At 44.1% G+C, this 9,796-nt stretch overlaps 1 protein-coding gene across 1 annotated transcript in view; it reads right to left on the minus strand.

Annotated features, from left to right (window-relative positions):
* LOC135213299 (uncharacterized) overlaps positions 1 to 9,740 on the minus strand; it is a 64,733-nt gene extending 54,993 nt beyond the window's left edge. Inside the window, exon 1 of the mRNA XM_064247296.1 lies at positions 9,406 to 9,740. The gene's annotated coding sequence lies outside the window, so the exon portion shown is untranslated. The remainder of the gene's footprint in view (positions 1 to 9,405) is intronic.
* Between the last annotated feature and the right edge of the window lie 56 nt (positions 9,741 to 9,796).

The raw sequence follows: 9,796 nt of genomic DNA on the forward strand, positions 1-9,796 counted from the left end.
TTATAATGCAGTTTACATAGTTTTCAATGCACCCAAAGCATTAAAACTAAGATTTTCTTAGGATTTTTTATGATGTTCCGGCTTTCGACGATTTTCGGCTTACGACGCATCTCAAGAACAGAACCCCCATCGTAACCCGGGGACTGCCTGTACGTTTTTTTACTAAGATGAAATTACGGAAAAATCACAAAAATGAAGTTTTTATGATAAAACAAAGTTTAATGTATACTTACCTGGCAGGTATATATAATTAAATTCCCACCCTCCTCCCTTCAGGAGACAGGGTTCAGAGAAAATCTGACGTAATCGGGAATGGTTCCTAGCACTAGCGCCACGGTAACGGGGTGGTGGTTGCCTGAACTACTAATAGGTTACTAGCGTTTGCCGCGAGTTTTGAAAATTTCTGCCAGTGGACAGAGAATATAGCTATATATATACCTGCCAGGTAAGTATACATTAAACTTTGTTTTATCATAAAAACTTCATTTTAATGTATGACTCTTACCTGGCAGGTATATATATAGCTGATTGACACATTTGGAGGTGGGTCAAAGACAGCAACATTGTTAGAGTACAAAATAATTAAACATTATTATATTACCCTAAGTTCCTTACCTGCTAAGGTAGCTGACTTCATAGGTCCTGCCTCTGAGCCTGCTTAAACCTTAGGAGCTCTCAACTAGGAAGTGTCCTGTATGTTGAAGAAGCTAAAACTGGATCTGACAACTGGACGTGACCAATGTGTTGACAGAAACCACAAAGCCCTCTTATGCCACGGCATTCAAGCTAGGAATTGTTCATTCACCTGAACTACACACACACCACATAAAGAAAACCACTTAAAAAGACTGAAAAAAGGAACAAAACCTCTTTCAGACGACCACAAAAAACACCATCACCTGATAAAATTACCTAGCATAATAGAAGGTTATGGGGTGATAACTCCTTTGCCCAATACTGTACCAGAGGACACGTATGGACCCAACATCTGACAATTGTCAAAGGTTGTCTTAATATCTCTGAGATAATGAGACGCAAACACTGAATTCGTTCTCCAATATGTATTCTCAATAATCTCTTTGAGGGCTAAATTTTTCTTAAAAGCTAAGGACGTCGCTACTGCCCTGATTTCGTGAGCCTTCACTTTCAGAACTCCAAAACTCTGTTCTTGGCACAGCATATGTGCTTCTCTAATCAGTTCTCTCATAAAGAAAGCTAGAGCATTCTTTGTCATGGGCCTACTGGGGTCTTTGACTGAACACCAAAGAGCATCAGAAGTCCCTCTGATACCTCTTGTTCTTTCAATATAAAAGCGTAACGCTCTCACTGGGCAGAGAACTCTTTCTTGTTCATGCTCCGCTAAATCGGACAGACCCAAGACATCAAAGGATCTTGGCCAAGGATTAGCAGGGTTCTCATTCTTGGCCAAAAAACCTTCCTGGAAAGAACACACTGCGTTGCCATGTCTCCAGCCCACTGTCTTAGATATGGCCTGAAGCTCACTAGCTCTTTTAGCCATTGCCAAGGAGACTAAAAAGATAGTCTTCTTTGAGACATCTCTTAACGAAGCTTTATCTAAAGGTTCAAACTTACAAGAAGTTAAATGCTTCAAAACGACGTCCAGATTCCAAGCACGGGGTCTGCATTGAGGCTGCTTCTTGGTTCCAAATGATCTAACAAGATCTCTAAGGTCCAGATTATTAGAAATATCCAAACCTCTGTGTCTGAACACCGAGGTCAACATACTCCTATAACCCTTAATCGTGGAAATCGACAATCCTACCTCCTTCCTTAAATAAAGGAGGAAGTCTGCGATTTGGGTCACAGAGGTACTGGATGAAGACACCTTCCTCTTCTTACACCACTTCCGGAAGTTCTCCCACTTCGACTGGTACACCGTAATTGTGGAGGTTCTTCTAGCTCTAGCCACTGCACTGGCCACCTCTCTAGAGTATCCCCTCGCTCTGACAAGACTTTCGATAGTCTGAACGCAGTCAGACCCAGAGCGAGGGTATTCTTGTGAAACCTGTCGAAGTGGGGTTGTCTGAGTAAATCTACTCTTAGAGGCAGTGTTCTTGGTGTATCCACTGTCCATTCCAGTACCTCTGTGAACCAACTTTGGGCCGGCCAATACAGAGCTATTAAGAGTCATCCTCGTTCCTTGACTCACTCTGAACTTTTTCATCATTTTCCCCAAGACCTTGAATGGAGGAAAAGCATAAGCGTCCAGGCCTGTCCAATCCATCAGGAAGGCATCCACTGCGACTGCTTCCTGGTCTGGAACTGGCGAGCAGTAGTTTGGAAATCTTTTTGTTTTGGCTGTCGCAAAAAAGATCTACTACTCCCTTCGGACGGCCCACAATTTCCACAGGCTCTGGCATACCTCTGGATGCAACGTCCACTCTGTCGGAAGAAGTTGCCCCTCCCTCCTCAACAGGTCCGCTCTGACATTCTTCTCCCCCTGGATGAACCTGGTGAGCAGAGAAACGTTCTCCTCTTCCGCCCAAAGCAGAACTTCTTTCGCCAGCATGTAAAGGGGAATTGAATGCGTCCCTCCTTGCTTGCGGATATATGCCAGAGCCGTGGTGTTGTCCGAGTTGATCTGCACTGTCTTGTCGCGTACCAACTCCCTGAAAGACTTCAAGGCCAAGAAAATCGCCATCAGTTCCTTCCTGTTTATGTGCCAACTTGCTTCATCTTTGTTCCAAAGACCCGACACTTCTTGAGGGCCTAGTGTCGCTCCCCAACCTGCGTCCGACGCGTCGGAGAACAAGATGAGGTCTGGGTTCTTCTGCTGGAGCGACATACCCTCTGCTAACCTGCCTGGCGTTAGCCACCAACTCAACTCCTCCTTTACCTTGGTCGGAATTTGAAACTGGAAGGAATCCTGTTGCGATTTTCTTGACCATGCTTCTTTCAGGAAAAACTGTAGAGGTCTCATGTGCAGTCTTCCTAGAGAAATGAACCTCTCTAGGGAAGAGAGCGTTCCCAGTAAACTCATCCACTCTCTTGCCGAGCATCGGTCTTTCTCTAGAAAGTCCTGCACCTTCCGAAGGCATAGGGCTTGCCTGTCGGGGGACGGAAAAGCCCGAAAAGTCGCTGACGATATCTGAATCCCCAAATAGATTATCTGTTGATTGGGGTTCAGCAGAGACTTTTCCAGGTTCACCAAAAGACCCAATTCTTTTGCTAAATCTAACGTCTGTTTCAGGTCCTCCAGACATTGACGTCTTGACTGGGATCTTATCAGCCAGTCGTCCAAATAAAAAGATACTCTGATCCCTAGTAAGTGTAACCATCTTGCTACGTTGGACATCATCCTCGTGAACACTTGGGGGGCTGTGCAAAGGCCGAAGCACAGGGCCTTGAATTGAAAGACCCTGTTCTGGATCACGAACCTTAGGTACTTCCTGCTTCCTGGATGAATAGGAATATGAAAGTACGCGTCTTGTAGATCCAGGGTAACCATCCAGTCCCCTGGACGTACCGCTGCCAGTACTGACTCGTTCGTCTCCATGGTAAATTTGGTTTTCTCCACGAACAAGTTTAGTTGACTTACGTCCAGTACTGATCTCCAACCTCCTGAGGATTTCGCAACCAGGAAGAGCCGATTGTAAAACCCCGGAGATTCGTGATCCAGAACAGGTTCTATGGCTCCTTTCTCTAGCATGGAAGAGACTTGATCCCACAGTGCCTTCTCTTTCACTAAATCGTTGTAATGTGCCCCTAGGGCTCTCGGAGATGTAACGAGAGGAGGTTTCCTTAAGAAGGGGATTTTGTATCCTTCTCGAGCTACCTTGATGGCCCAGGGATCTGCATTCCTGTTTTGCCAAACTTCCCAAAATTCTTGAAGTCTGGCTCCTACTGATGTCTGGAGGACTTGGTTCTCATTGCTTAGGGGTAGTCTTAGCTCCTCTTTTAGCGGGTAATCTTTTGCCTCTAAATGCAGGTCGAGCAAAAGTCCAGCCTCGAAAGGGCTGTTTAGAAGGTCTCGATTCCTTCGGTGCCTTCTTAACCAATTTAGAAGGTAAAAACTTCCTCACTGAAGATGAGAGGAGATCCTGAGTAGCCTTCTGAGATAGCGCCAGAGCTATATCCCTAATGATCTCCGAAGGAAACAGCTGGTTCGAAAGCGGTGAAAACATCAACTCCGATTTCTGAGAGTTAGAAACTCCTTTAGAAGTAAAAGAGCACAAAAGAGACCTCTTTTTAAGCACTCCTGCTGCGAATAACGAAGCAAGTTCATTAGCTCCATCTCTAAGAGCTTTGTCCATGCAGGACATAATACTCTTAGGCACTTCCATATCTTGAGAATTCTCGTCTTCCAAAGTGTTCGCCAATGCTCCCAAAGACCAATCGAGGAAGTTGAAGACCTCGAAAGTCCTAAAGATTCCCTTAAAAAGGTGATCAAATTCTGACGAAGTCCACCAAATCTTGGCAGAATGTAACGCCTGTCTGCGCGAGCTGTCCACAATACTGGAGAAATCCCCCTGGGAGGAGGCAGGTACTCCCAGGCCAAGACTTTCTCCAGTGGCGTACCACACTCCCGACTTCGAGGCTAACTTGGCTGGAGGGAAAGCGAAAGAAGACTTCCCTGCTTCCTTCTTCTCCTTCAGCCAATTATTCACACGTTGCAGCGCTTTCTTGGCTGAAATCGAGAGTGTCATCTTGAGGAATGAGGACTTCTTGGGAGTTTTAGTCTGAAAACTGCGACAGGGGAGATAAAGGAGCCGTAGGTTGAAATTCCCCTTCAAAAACCGAAAGAAGACATGAAGTGAGGATTTTATAATCCGATGAAGGTTCCACATTCTTATCTTCAACAAAGTCAAAATCTTCTTCTGCTGAAGAAATGTCCTGTAAATCAGTATCGTCCTCTTGACGTCCTGCAGACGGATCAACGTCCTGCCGCTTGCGTCCTGAATCCAAAAAATAAGTATCGGCGTCCTGCCGCCTGCGTCCTCCACAGCAAGCGGTTCAACGTCCTGCCGCTTGCGTCCTGCTTCCACAGATACAATCTTATTCCTGCGTCCTACGTCCTGAAACGCTACTCGATCGTCCGTCCTAGACATGACAGTGCGTCCTGTATCCTCGGCAACCGAAGCACGAGAGAGAGCAGGCAAATTCTTGCCTTTGGTCTTCTTGGAAGACTTCACAGGAAGGAAATCGTCCTTACGTCTCGAAGAACCTTGTAAAGGAGGCTCCCACGAGTTAACGATAACTGCTAACTTCGACTGCATTTCTCTTAAGAAGTCTTTAGTGCTATCTTCCTGACGGTCAGCATGCAACAGAGGAGAAGGACGAGAGGGACTGTGACGGAAGGGAGAGCGATCCTGAACTCTACCCGAAGGAGAGAGAAGAGGAGAAGACAAGCCAGAAGACGGAGGCGAATCTCTTGCCAATATTAAGGAACGTAAAGGCCGTACTGCGTTCTCTTTCGAACGAAAAATCTTCTTCCTCTTGATCGGAATTGGATCTCCATCTTCAGAAGAGGACAAAACCTCCGGACTACTCCATACATCTCGACCGTGTGACGGTCTATCCTGTACGATCGACGTCCTGAACGTCCTCTTGAGGGGGCGTGACACTACCGAATACCAACGTTCCCTTTCTGGAGTAGAACCATCAGAGGACGCACACTTCCCAGTTACGCCTTTCCTGTGGCGAACTGAAACAGCCTGGGATTTAACAACAGGACTGTCCGAAGGGACGCCTGACCGTGACAAAACTTCTCTCGCCTCCCTTCGACTGTCGACATGCCTTCTCCCTTGGGTCTGGGAGCTTGACAGAGGTCTAGGTCTAGGAGCACGAGAGAGACGATCAGACGCCCCCTACACTACACTTTCACTCACATCAAAAGCACTGACTTTATCTGTTAGACGCTGTATCTGGTCACCCATGGACGCAAGGGCAGCGAACACTTTCACAATCTGAGTATCCTTCGCCTCCTCCGATACAGCAGCGGGCGCAGGAGATACCTGGGGAGAAGGTTCTACCATCTCTACATTAGAAGGAGCTGGAGAGGAAACACATTCACTCCTTTTACTAGAAGTATTAGACCTCTCACTACGAGAAACAGATCTCCTCACTCGATCTTTCTCTAACCTTTCAACATATTTCGTAAGGATCTTCCACTCCTTCTCTGTCAAATTCTCACATTCAACACATCTACTCTCCCAAGTACACACAATTTCTCTATATTTCTTACAAAATTGTGTGAGGGTCGACCGAAGCTTTCGGCAACCTCACCTTGCACCCTTCTTTCACGCAAACTCTAAACATACCACCTGTATCTGACATATCCAAAGAATAATCCAAAGCGAATGCAAAGCCAACGTTCCAAGTACAATACCAAATAATCCAATTCAGCGATAAGTCGGCAACGAGTTCGAAAATCTTAGCAGGGAACCAACAACAATGTCGCCGATCCGGCTGGCAGAGAAAATCTGACGTAATCGGGAATGGTTCCTAGTGCTAGCGCCACGGTAACGGGGTGGTGGTTGCCTGAACTACTAATAGGTTACTAGCGTTTGCCGCGAGTTTTGAAAATTTCTGCCAGTGGACAGAGAATACATATAGCTATATATATATACCTGCCAGGTAAGTGTCATACATTAAAATGCAACAAGTTGATATTTTATCCTATCACAGAGGGAAGTTCTCACAAATAAAGTTATGCTTGCAATGGATAAGGGATACGGTGATTATTAAGACACTTACATTCCCAATTCATAAGACATAATCGTGATCTTATTGCCGACTGGCTAGAGTTGCATACCTTCAAACCATCCGGCTAAATGTGCGTCCACACGGTTCAACAATGTCCGACGGACAAACATTGTTACCATATCATGGGCGAAGCAGGATGTCATAAGCGTTGTAACAATGGACGTAGATCTGGCAGCGAACAGTTACCAGATGAAGTTGTCTACCACTGTTTTACTCTGCTCACAAGGCAAAGACCGGCAGACAAATGTTTGTCTGTCGGACATTGTTTGAATGTGTGAACGCACCTTAAGGTAGTTGAAGTTTTGTGGCTACAACACTGCTAACTGCCTTGACATGGGGCAGGTGCCACCAACTCTGAGGGCAACTATTTTGTAAACTATAGATGTTGCTGTCTATGTTAAGCAATGTTGAGCTACCAACTTTGTGGGGGTACCCTTTCTTATTAACTACAGATACTGTTGCCTGTGATAATATATAATCAACATCCTTTGCAGGTGTTTTGGATGATCCTGTCCACTAACTACTGAGCAGTAAAATCCCACCAAGACCAAAGTGAAACTTGGCCAGGTAGGTGTGAATACAACACTTGGTACTGATGAGAACAAAAAGGAAAAAAGCATCAGTGACTGAAGAGACCCTACAAAAACCCTTTAAGAAGTACAGTAGAACCTCAACTGACTAAATGCTTTGGTGGTCTGCCTTTCTGGTAAATAAATCCCGTCAAGTCACAAGACCCTATACATACTACTAAAGCCTACACTTGAACATTTTCTTGGTATCTTATACAGCTAAGAGCAATTCCACAGAGTTCCTGGCCTAAACTAACCTGTACTTTATACTTTATAATATTCAATTCAAGAGATTTATCTAAAAATGTACTGCATTTTAAGCTGGTCAGCTGGTATGGTTGCTAGCGTCATGGCATGCTGCTCTGATGTCCAGAGTTCACGCTTGCCAGAGCATTGAAATCGTTGGCTCTGCATCGCATTCAGTTATTGCTGCAGTGTGGAGTCTGCAATCATAGGTTGAAACCAACATTCTTTGGAAACTTGAACAATCCCTGTGAGATTGTTCCATGTGAGTAGGCTCCATCTAACAATGAATAATTAATAATAATAATCTAAAATTGTAGCCTAGCAAAATCATAACATCTAAGCTGATATGTACAGATGTCCACTACGTTGAGTGTCTATTATGCTGAGGTGTAACTGCTAATAGCTCTCAATGGAACTGGTCTCCTCTATATGAAATTCTACAGTAACCTAACTATAAAGATAAAATGCAAAACAAAGGGGTAAACCCAGTACTTTGCACTGCAACCTTGAGGGGCAGTTGGTTTAGTTTTTAGTGCAGCTCATTCCTTCAGACTTGAAAGCTGATAGATTCCATTTCTTCATTTTTTTTTAGGTTTCCAGCTACTTGTGATACTTCTCTAGCTTATAAAAACTGTCCCCATATGAACTTGCAACAATTCAAAAACCTCTGCAATTGATGTCAAATTCATCATTGCAAGTTTCTAATAATTGCCTGTCAAGATCCAACTCGAGAATGACTTCCTCGTACTGATGATTCTCAGCACCAAGTGTCAAAAATATCACTCTTCCCAAAAGCAAAGCATCGGAGGTGTTAGGCTAACTGAGGGTGTTCCAAGGTTGCCTGAAATCTCTTCAACTTCATAAGAGTCGCAAGGACAAGATAATCACAACAGGCATGCTAACAGCCAAAACACACATTCCCTTTAATACAAACCTATGCACAGTGGTCTACATGCGTGCCAAGTTTAGCTAAATTTCTTTTGACAGCGTAGGAGGATGGCTGCAACGATAGGGTCGTGTGTGGCAGACAAACAAGTGGAAAAAAACTATACACATAGCAACCATTCAACTAGACTTCTTTGCTCATCAGCTGTTATTATTGTGGTTCTATGCTATGCTACCTTTTATATATAATGCATTTTGTGCATAAATTTCTTACTGAACAAATAGAGATATAGTTTAGTTAAGGCAATTTAGTACAGTATAATGACTGCAAAATTTTTTCATAATCAAATGCAGGCTAAACTACAGTACGTAATTGGAATATAACATTTAGGTCAAAGGCCAGGTGCTGGGACCTATAGGGTAATTCAGCACTGAAAGGGAAAGAGAATAAAAGGTCTCAAAGGTGTAACAGGAGGAAAACCTCACAGTTGCACAATGAAACAATTGTCTGAGAGGGTGGAAAGTAAGATGGAGGAAAGAGAACATGAATGGAGGAATGGTAAAAGGAATGAAAGGGGTTGCAGCTAGGGGAGGAAAGGCTGCTGCAAAGGAACTTGAGTGATGCCTACAACGCATTGTAGAACGTGAGGTGCACTAACAGCATTAAACCACTACAGGGTTCAAGAACAATGTTCGCTGACAAGATGGAAGGACTCCACTTCACAGAAGAGGTCTCTCGGCATTGGTGACTTCAGTTTGCTTTATCTACGTGTTGTAATTCAGTACTCTGGCCCTCTGCCTTTGCAGCCATTAGCTATGTAGGCCACAAGTACGATAAGGGTTTGTATGGACACAAATTATCATGATTATTATTAGTATTAGGGACACAAAATATCTAACAAACTACAATAGAGTACTTGTGCTCTAAAGAACCTGTAACCAAAAACGAGACATACTTAACAAATATTCAACCACTTACCTTTACTTTAAATGTTCCAGGCTCATCTACAGACACTAAAACAGCAAGCAACTTCTCTGCACTGTACTCCTGTAGACGACCAAGCACCTTGACTTTAATGTTACTCCACCTTTCCATGGACTTGACCACAGAAATCTCAGACACTAGGTACGCAACATACGGGGTTAACAACGTAGGAACAGGCATCCTTACGCATTCAGTCTCTCCTGTTTTCTCTAGAGCATGTGTCTGTACCTTAGGATTAGGATTCCAGGGTTGAACCTTTACGCCATATAAAATTATTGCTCGGGTGATACACCGCCACACGGAATTAGTTATGGAATATATTCACAGCTTTTCACATTATTAATTATAAATCACAAACTCACACAATCTCTTTTCACACAACTGT

The sequence above is a fragment of the Macrobrachium nipponense genome, chromosome 19 (assembly GCF_015104395.2).
Source record: "Macrobrachium nipponense isolate FS-2020 chromosome 19, ASM1510439v2, whole genome shotgun sequence".
Lineage (NCBI taxonomy): Eukaryota > Metazoa > Arthropoda > Malacostraca > Decapoda > Palaemonidae > Macrobrachium > Macrobrachium nipponense.